The sequence below is a fragment of the Cotesia glomerata genome, linkage group LG10, assembly GCF_020080835.1.
Source record: "Cotesia glomerata isolate CgM1 linkage group LG10, MPM_Cglom_v2.3, whole genome shotgun sequence".
NCBI classification, from domain to species: Eukaryota; Metazoa; Arthropoda; class Insecta; order Hymenoptera; family Braconidae; genus Cotesia; species Cotesia glomerata.
Genome location: NC_058167.1, coordinates 7,204,335 through 7,217,179, shown reverse-complemented (window position 1 = coordinate 7,217,179; position 12,845 = coordinate 7,204,335). Strand labels below are relative to the sequence as shown.

At 28.9% G+C, this 12,845-nt stretch overlaps 1 protein-coding gene across 3 annotated transcripts in view; it reads left to right on the top strand.

Annotated features, from left to right (window-relative positions):
* The first annotated feature begins 5,620 nt into the window (after window positions 1-5,620).
* LOC123273023 (hormone receptor 4-like) overlaps window positions 5,621-12,845 on the top strand; it is a 67,247-nt gene continuing 60,022 nt past the window's right edge. For 2 of the 3 annotated variants that reach the window (XM_044740130.1, XM_044740124.1), the window contains exons 1-2: window positions 6,323-6,514; window positions 8,693-8,956. The gene's annotated coding sequence lies outside the window, so the exon portion shown is untranslated. Of the gene's footprint in view, window positions 5,859-6,322; window positions 6,515-8,692; window positions 8,957-12,845 lie in introns of those variants that run through there. The other variant, XM_044740125.1, reaches the window with a different exon arrangement.

Sequence of the window (12,845 nt, the reverse complement as noted above, 5' to 3'; positions counted from 1 at the left end):
TAGCGGATTAAATAACGGTTCTTTTTTTTGTGGGTCGGAATAATATTTTGGCATAACGTCTGACAAGTTAAAGAAGAACCTTGAAAGTACATTGGAACAGGTAAGCACAAAAATTAACGCCGTAAAGGAAAGGTGTATCGTAGGCTTATAGGGCAGCTGCCGACATCTAAAAGTTAAAGAAACGTGGATAGGTTACTAGTAAGAACTACACTTAGTCTCCAGACAAGCACATATTTTTATATTTTCTTATTCTGACGAAGAATTTTGATGATATTGCTATTTGGATGCTGTAAAATCTACAGAAGTGACAGATTGTGACGGCTTTATCCGGAAAGTCCCTATGGAAAAAAAGACTGAAGAAATGATTATAGAGTAATGTTAACGCGATTCCGTGATATTGATATCAATGAGGAAAGATTTTCACGAGGTAGAAATCCTACACTATCAACAACAAATCTATCTTCATTTTACCATCTTCACTAAACAAAAAAAAAAAAAAAAAAAAAAAAAAGGAAAGAAGAAAATCTGAAAAAGCAATCGAATCTCCACGTTACCAATAATGTAAATAGGTGTTTATTTTGAAGTTAAAAAAACTCTAAAATCAAATATTTGATACTTAAAAAAGCGAAAATGTCAATAGCAAACTTTTTTTTATAATTGGACTCTGTTATGCAATAGTGTGTTAAGCACATACGATTTCCGTAGGACTTAACCTATTAATGCATAACAGTATTCAATTAAGTGAACGGACTCTAAGGTAAAAGCCCCAATAGATGATCACGTACCAGTATATGATCACTCCATGTATCTGTATATCTATATTCACAAATATAGGTATACAAATACATGGAGTGATCATATACTGGTACATGATCATCTATTGGGGCTTTTACCTTACACGGAAAGAAAATTGTACGAAAAATTACAATGAAAACATCGTAATTTTTAGTATAGGACATTGTAGTGCCGGACCAAAACTCAAACATCGTAACTTATACGATGCAACATCGTAAATTTCTATCACTCAAATAAAACAAGTTTAGGTCACCGAAGAAATAATTCTGTATCACCGAGGAATCGAACCCGGTGTCCTCTCTCCGCCAGAAGTCCAAGGTTTATCCCCTTACACTATCGTAAGGAGTATGTAAATTTCTGTTCAGTCACATAATAAGACCCTCCATACAGTAATTGGTCATCTTTCGGTGGTGGCGTCGCAAACTACTGGATTCTGTTTCTCTTTTATTAAAACATATAGTATGCGTCCTTATTCACTTGCTCTTGCGGAAAAAAAATTTACTAAATAATATCGTAATTTTCAATAATTCAAATTGTATTCTGTAGACGGCAGCATCGTAAAAATCAAGTTACTGAAAGTCTAGTCCTGGATTACGATGTTACTATTGTAATTTTTCATAGGATTTTTTTTCCGTGTATGTCATTTTTTTCTATTTCAGAATCTTTAGACATAAAAAAAATTATTTTAAATTGAGCCAAAGTTTGAAAAATAATTGGTAGAGTTTAAAAGTTATGAAACAAAAACATTCAGATTTTTTTAAGATTAAAATTGAATCGATCATGTCCATTTTAAAAGATTTAAAAACGTTCAATAAAAAAAAAAAAATTTCTATTTAAAACCTCATCACAGCAACATTGTGCGATTATTATCAACTTTTTTACGGTACATAAAAAAAGTTACGAAAGGATTAAATGATGATTCATAAAAAATGATGAATGATTTATTGATTTTTATGTAATATATTTGTGTAAAGAAAGAAATGTTTTTTAATACTGAATAATTTAATAATTGAAAGCTAATTTCACAGATTTTTATTACTTTGACTTTCCAAAACTATTTTGTCAAAAAAAATTTGAGCCCATAATAAGAATAGAAAATTTTTATCTCTAATAATAAATCCGATGATTCAAACAAATGTACCCTTTTAGTCATAAAAAAGTTTTTTCAAAATGACCATCAATAATGAACAATACTATTCTCATAAATATAGTTGTCTATACTGTTATAATTAAAATAATTTCCATAAAAAATACAATTGACAATAATTTTTAAAAATAAAGCGATGATATAAAAATATTTTTAGAGATATCAGTCATTAGATAAAGACTAATGAATCATACTTTAGGTTATTTCTTCACGTAAACTCTTATATGATTTTACTAGTAGTTTTGATGAGCTTAGTCTAACACCTTCATTAAAAAAATTTTTTAGGAAGAAATCTAAAAGAAGTTTTTACTTTTAATTCGATTACGAAAATCAAGAAATAAATGAAATAAAAAACTGAGATCATATGTATAGAAATGATTAGATATTATTTTTTGGCATTGAAGATTAGTAAATTGTGTGTCTACTTACTTGAAGAGGTCAATGTACAGAGTATACACATGTGCACATAAAGGTAAATAATGGTCTTTAGATATGTTTCACGTAAAAAAAAAACGAAATAATAGTAAGACATACATAAAGTATATATAATTTGATATGTGTTGTAATAAAAATATAAAAATTGTTATTATTCATTAATAATGTTTAATGTTATTGCTTTATTATTTTTGTCTCATTATTACATCGAGCATACAAAAAATACTGATAAAATTATTATCGACTTGATAGTTAATAAATTATATAACACGAAAGTCATAAAAAAGTTAATGAAACTTGAAAATACGCGATAATGACACAATAAGTCTACATTTAATTGATATTTTTGAATTAACTGGCCTTGATATAAGAATAGAATATATAGATTTAATAATTTCCACCATTTTAATGCTCGGATAAAATTTAAAATATTTATCAAAAATTAAATGATAACAAAACACTTGAATTAAGAATAGGATTATATTATGTAAACAAAATATTCGTGTCATGAAATCCATATAATATAACATTACATATTCTTTATACTTATTTAAATACTTTTAATTCATTTACAATTACACAGATTAGTAGTTGTAATTTACAGCATCATCATCTTGGTTTAAATATTAAAGTTTTTTAATGTTAACTTCATATTTATACTTTAATAATGTAAGTATGTACATAGTTAGTCTAAAAGTTGATGCATATGTACACATATACATCACATGCTTGAGCCGACCAAGTGACTTCAGAAGTCTGTGATGATAAGGTAAAACGAACAAGTGTGATAAGTCAAAATAAGATAGTGGTAGACTCAGTCGTCAACACTGTCGAGCGTATCTCAAAGTCAATGTCCTATGAAGGACTTGTTACTCAGCGTTCTATTACAATTGTAGATTACATGTACGTGTAATTAAATATTTTATTAATTAATTTTAGCTGTCAAAAACATTAAAGATTGTGGTAATTACATGGAAGTAGGATGTACTATATTTTAACCAATAAAATTGATATTAAATTTTTTTTTTCAACTACATATTTTTTTTTTCTCAAAGTTCATCAAAAATAAATAAATTACACAATATCAATATTTCAATATGAAAAAAGGAATAATGAAGAAGGAAGGAGTACGAAAAAGAAAAGAAAACTAAAAATTTATAGATTTATATGGGCACATTTTCTCAACGATTTTTGATCAACATGAATTTTTGTTAATGTTAAAGTTTTAACGCACTAATAAAAGAATGGTATCATAAATATGCTGTAGAATAAAATAATTTTTAAAAAATATCTGTTGACATTAACAAATATATTTTTTGATATTTTATCGCCACAGAAAAGACGAACCCTACTTCCAAAAAATTACCCCAGTATAATTTATATAATAATATTATCAAAATACTATTTTATTTTCTTACAAAAATGTATAATAAAAAAAACAATGAGTTGAATTTAACAATTTTTTTTATCTATACGCCAATCGAGGGTTTCAGAGTATGTAAAGTTTGTTACAAAAAAGTTTCGTAGTGCAAAATTTCTAATGATATTTTTTTACAAAAATGGATTACTATGCATCAGTATTTAAACGAAATGTTGAGACTTCTGAGGAGTTCGAAACAAACATAGAAAAAAACTATCGACGAACTCAGTGATAGAACTTAGAAAATAACTTTACAGGAGAATACTAATCGTAATAAATTTGAAATAATATTTCATAAGTTTATTCTTTTAAAATTTAGGTAATGATTAAAACTTGACTATTAAATGGGTGATTATTAGAAGTATAAGTTTTACTCTAAACGGACAATAAGTCAATTAAATAATTACTTTTTTTGTCACAAAATATACTTTATATTCAAATAGTGGGAGATATTTATTAAACTAAAAATAAGATAAATATATGAAAATGATTTACAAAGAATATTTCATACATTTTTGTAAGAAAATGAAAATTCTTTTTTGAAAAATTTATTACAGTCATATTAAAGGTTTTATAACTCAAACTATCAAAATAAAAAAAATACAATAAAAAATGTATGGTTATTTAAAAATGATATTTATAAATTGTATTTTGATAAACAACTATAGTACTAATTATTATTCTATTTTGTAATGCGTTAGTAGTTAATAATTAATTTTTCAGTTTAAACATATAAGCTTAAAAAACCCTCAATATTTATTTAAAAATAATAATTAAAAATTGAAATTCATATTGAGCCAATAATTTTTTTAGAGCGTAAAAATAAAAAAAAAAAAGTAAATTGAACTAATGATCGGAAGTTGAACCTTCTAACAACAGCTATACATTCATTTAATTCCAACTAGAATAGAATGAAGAAACCTAAATAGATGGAGATATTTGCTAAAAATAAATGAATCGATTGCAGCAAGTAAACCAGTAGCTTATAGTATAGATGGCAATGGCTATAGCATAGGTCAGTTTACATCGACATGAACATCTATATAGATTAGACTATGTGCATGTAGAAAATCTGAAAGGGTGGTGAATACTTGTAGCAACGTGGGGTGATTGTCAACGTCAAAAAATTTAGTTATAATGGGTGTAAAGTGAGGAGTTGCGGATTAGTGAATATGAAAGAAAGAAAAGCGGTATAGTTAGTTCTGGGGGTGGATAGTGGTGTGGAATCAGGAAGAGAGCATTGCACCGCAAGAGTACACTGTACCAGTGAACCCACCGTTAGATTCCCCACTACACCCTGCGCAATAGCATCCCTCCGGGTCTTCGGGTCTACTATCGGCGTACATAACAGTAGCAGGGATGACGGATACGAGGGAGCGAAGGGATGAGACATATTGACTGGTGGGGGGAGGCGGGGGGTCGCCAGTTACAACGGGAGCAGTGACATCCAAGGGTGGGAGACAGGACCGTATCTTTATCTCTTATCACCCGGTCAATTTTTAAAAAACAAAATTCACCTATAAATTTTTACTATTAACTCATTTTTTTTTTTTTTTTTTTTACGTCAATAAATCCACGGATTGTTTCCACGGATGAAAAAATTTATCGAAATGTTTTTAGTGTAAATAAAAATCAGTTAATAAACGGCGTAAATTTAAGGGGATAAAGGGCTCGGGTGATTTTTAGGTATAAGCAGGACCGAGAGAGGGTAATGACGAGGATGTAGAAAGAGGGCGCTCCGCGGGTGGGTTTCACGAGGTGGGGCAGATGGTTATTTGGTAGAGTGGGGCGAGCCAGTGGAGGAGAGCTCGACGACGGCAAGGAGAGGTCATTGACCTGAGCGGCTCGCTGCCGGCTGCTAGAACGCTAGGCTGCTCGTTCCGCGTTCGTACCTCGTGTGCGTTTCTTATTAACTTGATACCGCGACAACTATCACAGTGTAATACACAGTACAGTACACGGTGTTATTTTTTAACTTTCCCACCCTGTAATTCTTCGGAGTTGTGTTAGATAGATGTTAGACGAAAGTCACTACGTGTCAGCACACAGCTTTCCCTCTAAGTAAGTTTGTAATAGTGAAATCTTTCTGACGTTGTCGTACGGTGAACAAGGTGATATAATAGTCACTCTCTTTTATTCTACCTTTTCCTTTTTTTGCACAAGGTACCCTGGAGGTGGCCAAGGTGCCTGTCTCTCATTAATGTGTTGTTAAATCTTTCACTGCTATTTCTCACTGCCATACAGCTCATACTCATTCTGATTACACTAGTTATGTTACACTAGTGAAAATCTCTGCTGATTAATCACTCCTTTTAATATCTTCTTATTATGTTAATGACATTCGTGGTGAACAAATATTTATCACACCGTTGATATGTCGACCTTCTTCATATCAATATCATTTTAAATAATTAAATAATTAAATCTGTGATCAGTTTTAACAATAATAAAATGATAACTCGATTATAAGTCAAAAATACTGTGAGGAAAATACCTTTTGCGTTAGTGATTTCATTTTTAAATGTTTTAAGTGTAAAAAAGTGAATTTAAATAATAAACAAACTTATGGGTGTTTAGTAGGTTTAGTGTTTAATGAAAATTAATGGATTAAATATAAACCAAATTGTTATGATACTTCTGGGGAATCTTTAAAAAATCTTTAACTGTTTTGCCAACTCTGCCGTTTTGCATGTCATCACCCAAGTGACGAAATTTAAGTATAAAACAATATATGTCTTATATTATTATTATTATTATTACTGCTTACTTTTCATTAATTTCTATTTTAGTTTTTTTATATACTTTAATAAAGTTTAGAACAGTAAACTCGAGTGCATGTAAATTCAGAAGCGATAAAGACACGCGTGATATATGCTCGCCGTCGTAATAGCCGCATTTCTTCGTGTAAATATATCCTTCTTGAGAATTATGTTCCGGCTTGTATTTAGTATTGGACGGCCGTGTTCTACCAACACTTTGCTCTGCATGACCCGAGGTTCAATGAAAAAGAGAGTCTAATAAATAATAAAAGGGGAAATAAAATACTGAATCTGATCATGATCATGACCACTTATATTTAACTTTATATATATATATATATATATAAACATTAACATTAGTGAAGCTGATTTATCCGTAGCCGATTGAGGCGGAAGCGGAAACGTATCTTACTCTAGTTCCACGCATCTAATATATATGTATAAATTACAGATTAATTTTCTAATTTTTATTTTTATTACACAAAAAATATGTTAACGACTATTAATTATATTCTACTTTTTTATATTCTAGTTTTAGTAGATTATTTATCATAAATCTTAAAATAAAAGTTATCGGGATGAATTGCTTTCCCTTTTGACATGTTTTTTTTTTTTTTTTTTTTTTCGCGGACGTGCATCGCGTACGTGATGACGTCTCGTACGTACATGTACTATATACTATAAAATAAGAAGTTGCGTATTAGAATAAGAAGTAATATGTAGAGTTAAAGGCGTCTCGTGAATGTACAAGAGAGAAGCCGGTTGCACGTGCCGTCCGAGAAAGCATGTTACCGTGACGGTACGCCAGCGAGTGGCTACGGTAACACTAACGGGAATGGGAACGGGAATGAACACGACCTAGACGGCAACCGAGAGTTGAGAGTGAGTGCAGGAAGAATTTAAAAGTGAAAACTGCGCATTATTTGTTTTTTTTCTTAGTTTATTTCCTTAATGACAGTTCTAATCATACTTGCCACATTCTATTCGAAAAATTTTCAACATTTACAATTAAATTTATTCATACTGATCGTTTTTTTTGGTTACAATGTCATCAGAATAAAAGTTTCAAAGAAAATGAACATATTTGATTTGTTTTGATGTTATGCAATTCATATCAAATTATCATTTTTCGTGAATTTAATACGCTAAATTATATGTTAAAAAACAAAGTAGTTATTAAAAATGTAATTAGCTTCTCTCCGATAGATGTCACTACTCCCAATGCTTCTCGCAAGTCCTTGTCATTGGCATAGGCTACTTAACCAGTCCAAATTTTATTAGGATCTATCTCTACTTTTGTAAACTTTTTTTTTCCTCAATCAAAACTCATATTGGTCAAATTACTTATAAATAAAATATTGCTTGTAAAAATAAGAATCAAGAATATTAAAAAATATCGTGTCCAAAATAAAAAATAATTATTAAATAATGAAATTTCAATGAAAAGACTTAAAAAAAATCATGATCTATAACATCTAATAAAGCTTTTTTTTAATATTAATAAATTTAAGTAGAATAAAATATATTATTACTGCCAGTAACTAAACCATGTACTAACCATTACTATTATTATTTATAAAAAAATAAGTAATTTAAATTTTTTGGTAAAAAACGTCAACCCGGCTTGTAAAGTAGAGACTTCGTTCAAGCAAATTGCCTCTAGGGCAGCCGCCAGTATTTTATCGGATACCCAAATATTAGAATTTCGTGACGGTACAATTGAATATCGATTGACTTTTTAAAAAAATCACCATAAGTAGTCGCAGCCTCAGTTCAATAAAAAATACTTTCAACGTAATAGTTTGACTTTTAATCCCTCATAAAAGCTATAAACCGGGTGAATATTAAGAATCAATGTCATAACAATTTTAGTCTATGTTCATATACATAAATGTACACTTAAAAAATAGATGGACGGCGATTACTGAATCACGGGTTTAGTTGTCAGAGTGTTAGTTAACCTTCGTAGGGCAAAGCGGGCTATTCCGACCCGTATAACCTTATTTTTAATATTTTTTTTTTTCATTTATATTTATATTTATATTTAATAGTTGCTATTACCATAAATTAAAAAAAAATATATTTTACATTGTTGTTTGAACAAGAGTATCACAAATATTTCGTTTCCTATTTTAGGCACGCAGGATGACGTTGTCAAGAAAAAAGTTAACCAGCCCGATAATCATTACAACTGTTAATCTTTTAACTGCTGTCAGTTGAGTGGTGGTTTTCAGTGTTGTGAACTAAAACACGTCTATTAATTAGTTAAAATAATAATAATAACCATTATCATTCTTTATCAACTTCCTACGTGTTAGCGGAAAAGCTACAACGTAGAACATTACTTCTTTTTTATCACTGACATTAGCATTGATGGCAGATTATCGATTACCTAAACATGTGAGTAAATTAATCCATTAATCGTTATTTAATTACAATTTGATTTTTAATCTATTATAAGAATATTAAAACGAAAGTTTTATTTAAAAAAAATAATTTTCCTATAAATTAGACTATCAGCGATGATCAATGTAACACGTTGCTTAAAATTTATGCAAACCAAAACTCTTAATGTTTTTTTATTTTTACATATTGTATTATATCGTGGAATTATGTATCTTTATTGGTTGCGTAGTGTAAGCGTAGAGCACACAAGTGTGTATACATATGTATGATAGTGATAGAACGGTATGATATGTATACACATTGTGTTAAATAGAGTGTAGACATAGAGAGTACGTATGAGAGTGTTAGAACGAACTAAAGACCAGGAACGCGCGGTCGTTGGAGGTCAATGGCCGCAAGTTCGAGTAGCTTCGTCAAGCTTCGTCTCACGTCGGCACTAGGTCAGTGATGGAGTCACTGGCCGCCGTAAGCGTCGAGGCAATGACACCGAGGAGAACGAACGAACGAACAGAACAGAACAGAACGTAGAATAGAACGAGCAGAGTCGACTCGAGCAAAGAGTACTGTATATAGTGTAGTATATAGTGGTGATCACTCCCTCTCTTTGCTTATTACTCTTTCTACCCCCACCGTACTACAACCTACACTTACACTACTATCTACCATATTACATACTACATACTACATACTACATACTACATACTAAAAGACTAACATGACGTCCGCCCTCATATCAACAAGAGACTTGTCTTCTTTTTCATTCTTCTTATTCCTTTTGCCTTTTTTATTTCATTTCATTCTTTCTGTTCTTCACTTCATACCATATATGAATTCTCTTTTTTTTTTTTAATTTCTCTTCCGTCTCTTTATATTGATCTTGAAAAATTTTATTTTATCAATTTATAAATATATATATTAAAGTTGATATTACGTTACAGTAAAGAAACTCTTTAAAATTATCAAGGTTTTATTTAATTTTTATTTCTACATGATGCATTAAGGTAATTGTTACACGCAAACGGTAGCGGTTTAAATACGAAATGGTTTATGATATTTATTACTCTTTTATATTATTGTTCAAAAATAATGTTAATTTTTAAATAACTCAATTTTAGTATCGATTTTTACTCAGAGAAGGTAAAGATTGTTGAAAATATGTAATACGGGACAGATCAAACCAGGATTTGAACCTGGATCTTCCGATCATATATTTAGTGTTCAACTACTTAAGTTAGATCTTCCTCGCAGTCTATAGCGTGCTAAATACAGTACGGTTTATACTACTTTTTACTCTCTAACTTACTATCTCTTATTCATTTTTACTCCTCAGTATTTTCAAATACTTTGATTTTTAATTATTTGTCAAAATCTTAGAAACTATTTTGTAACAATTAATTAAACCATTTTTTTTAATTTATCTGTTACTGTTAAATGTTAGTCTACTTTTTAATAACAATTTTATTTCCAAAATTGAATTGTTCATAAATTTTTTTTGACCTTTGTGCAAATTAAAAAAAATTGCATCTAGTGGAACAACCAGCTTAAATATAATGAGAAAAAATAATTTATATATGTTTTGAGTTACATATTATAAATAATAAAAATAAAGATAGTGAGCTTTAGTAAATAGTATGTGTAGCGGTATCATGAGTAAATCTACGGAGCGTACTAATAGTGTAGTCTCACTTGTAGGGTACAACGAGCGCCGCTATTTAGCTATGGATAGAATGACTCTTCCGTATTTCTTACTCTTTCTCTTTTCTTCTTCTTGGTATATTATCTTCTAGCTTCAGTTACATTACATTACATTAACTTGCTTGTACTAGACTTTCACCTCTTCGCGACTGTCGAGCAACCGTCCAACCGTTGCGCTTTCACTTCCATTACGCTTCAACTAAAGACTTTTATCCATTCATTGATTTTTCTATATTATAACTGGAGCATGTATTAAAGATTTATGAACGTCGCTCCATCAATAATAAACTTAGCTATTATTTTTGGCTTGTAAATTTTTAAATTAACAACATACAATAAATATTGTCAATGATTTATTGTTTTTACACAATTTATCTGTCGGAAATTTGTTTAGAAAAAAAAAAAAGAAAAGTAAAGAAAAATATTTTTTGAGCAGTTCTATAAATATAATCGACACAAGACTATTGTTAACTCAAGTAGTATTGGACTATAACTGAAATTCTGGTGTTGTACCGTTGGTTTACTTAAGTGTTGAGTATAAATTCCTTTTGTATCGAGACAGCTGTATATATTTAAATTAGGTTACGTTATATTATAACTAGAGACATTTGTGCATCTATTACGCCGTCACTATAAGAAACTTTCTCCTGATGTGGACGATGTACTCTTCTCGGCTAATACCCTTTACTTCTTTTGTATTCTTCCTTTCCTATTAACAAATCATGGCTTATATAAGAACTTATTGATCGTTATTTTTAATATTAAAGAAAATTTTTCAACAATGATGTCTTTTTTATTTTTCCGAATACTTAAAATAGTGTTTTCATTCATTTTTTTGGTGAAAATTTTTCTATAATTGTAATAAGATTCTTTTATTAAAAATTTTTACAGTAGAAAATAAAAAATTAAATTAACTTGATTCAAGAGAAAAAAATTTTTAATTAAGTAAATTATTTTGAGAAATTAGATAATTTTAAATGAAAAGAAAAATGCTTGAACTAATTTAAGTAAATTTCACTTAGTTCGAAAAATTTTTCGCTTGATTTAAGGTGATCTAATTTTTCAAAATGAGTTGAAGATTTTACTCTTTTGAATCAAGTTAATTTTTCTAATAGTATATAAAACTTATTTTTACTGAACACTAAAACACTATAAGTTAGTGGAAAATTTAAGAAATTACCTAAATGAATTTTGTAATTCAAAAGAAAAATATTTTAACGTTTCTGTTACACAATAATAAATTGCAGGCTTATATTATTTTGAATTTTTTTGCTTTTTTATATACGTATAACATCAATGATTACATATTAGGCAAAAAGAAAAAATTCTTCGCAAGAGAACCAATTTTCTTGAAGTAAAATTTTCTTGTCTCAATAAAATTTCTTCTTCTTACACAAAACAACTTAGGTATTCCCATAAATTTTGTTGGCCTCAATGAATCTTTTCACTACGAACATCGTAATAGTTATCTATAGATATTAGATGAAACTTTATTATATTTCCTGAATAAAATTTATAATTAATAATATGACATGCTTACAGTTCATTATTAAATTTAATGTTCGATCGTTACTATAGTAGTAAAATAAAGTGTAATACCGACAGTCAACGAATAAGGTTAAATCCAGGTTAGTACCCTATCAAAAAATAATATCGTCCAAGTTAGATCAAGTAGTTAGATTTTTTTTCTAGAATATCTGATTTTTTTATTAATATTATTAACATTCAGAATCTCTATATCATGGTTTTTTTTTTTAGAAAAATCATACAAAATCATTTTTCATACAAAATCAAAGATCATACAAAAAGATTCATTATTATTATTGTTATCTAATACTCTTATTTCGGATAAAATTTTTTTTAATAATAATAGTATTAAAAAGGAAAAAAACATGGTAATTTTGTGGTTCTTAATTTTTATGATACAGCACTGGATCTTCACGACGAGTAACATCTCTATTCGCTGTTAAAAATACGTTGTGGGAGTTGTGTCTCGACTGTAAAAATACATTGAAATGCAATAGTTTGTTTTTTTTTTTTTTTTTTTTTTTTCTATAGATTTGAAATCCCGTATAAGTGTATAATTAAAGATCAAATTAATCAAAAACTTTTTTTTTATCGATCTAATCATGAATATTGAGAAAAGATTGAAATAGTAATGTATGCTCAAAATCGATGATAAAATACG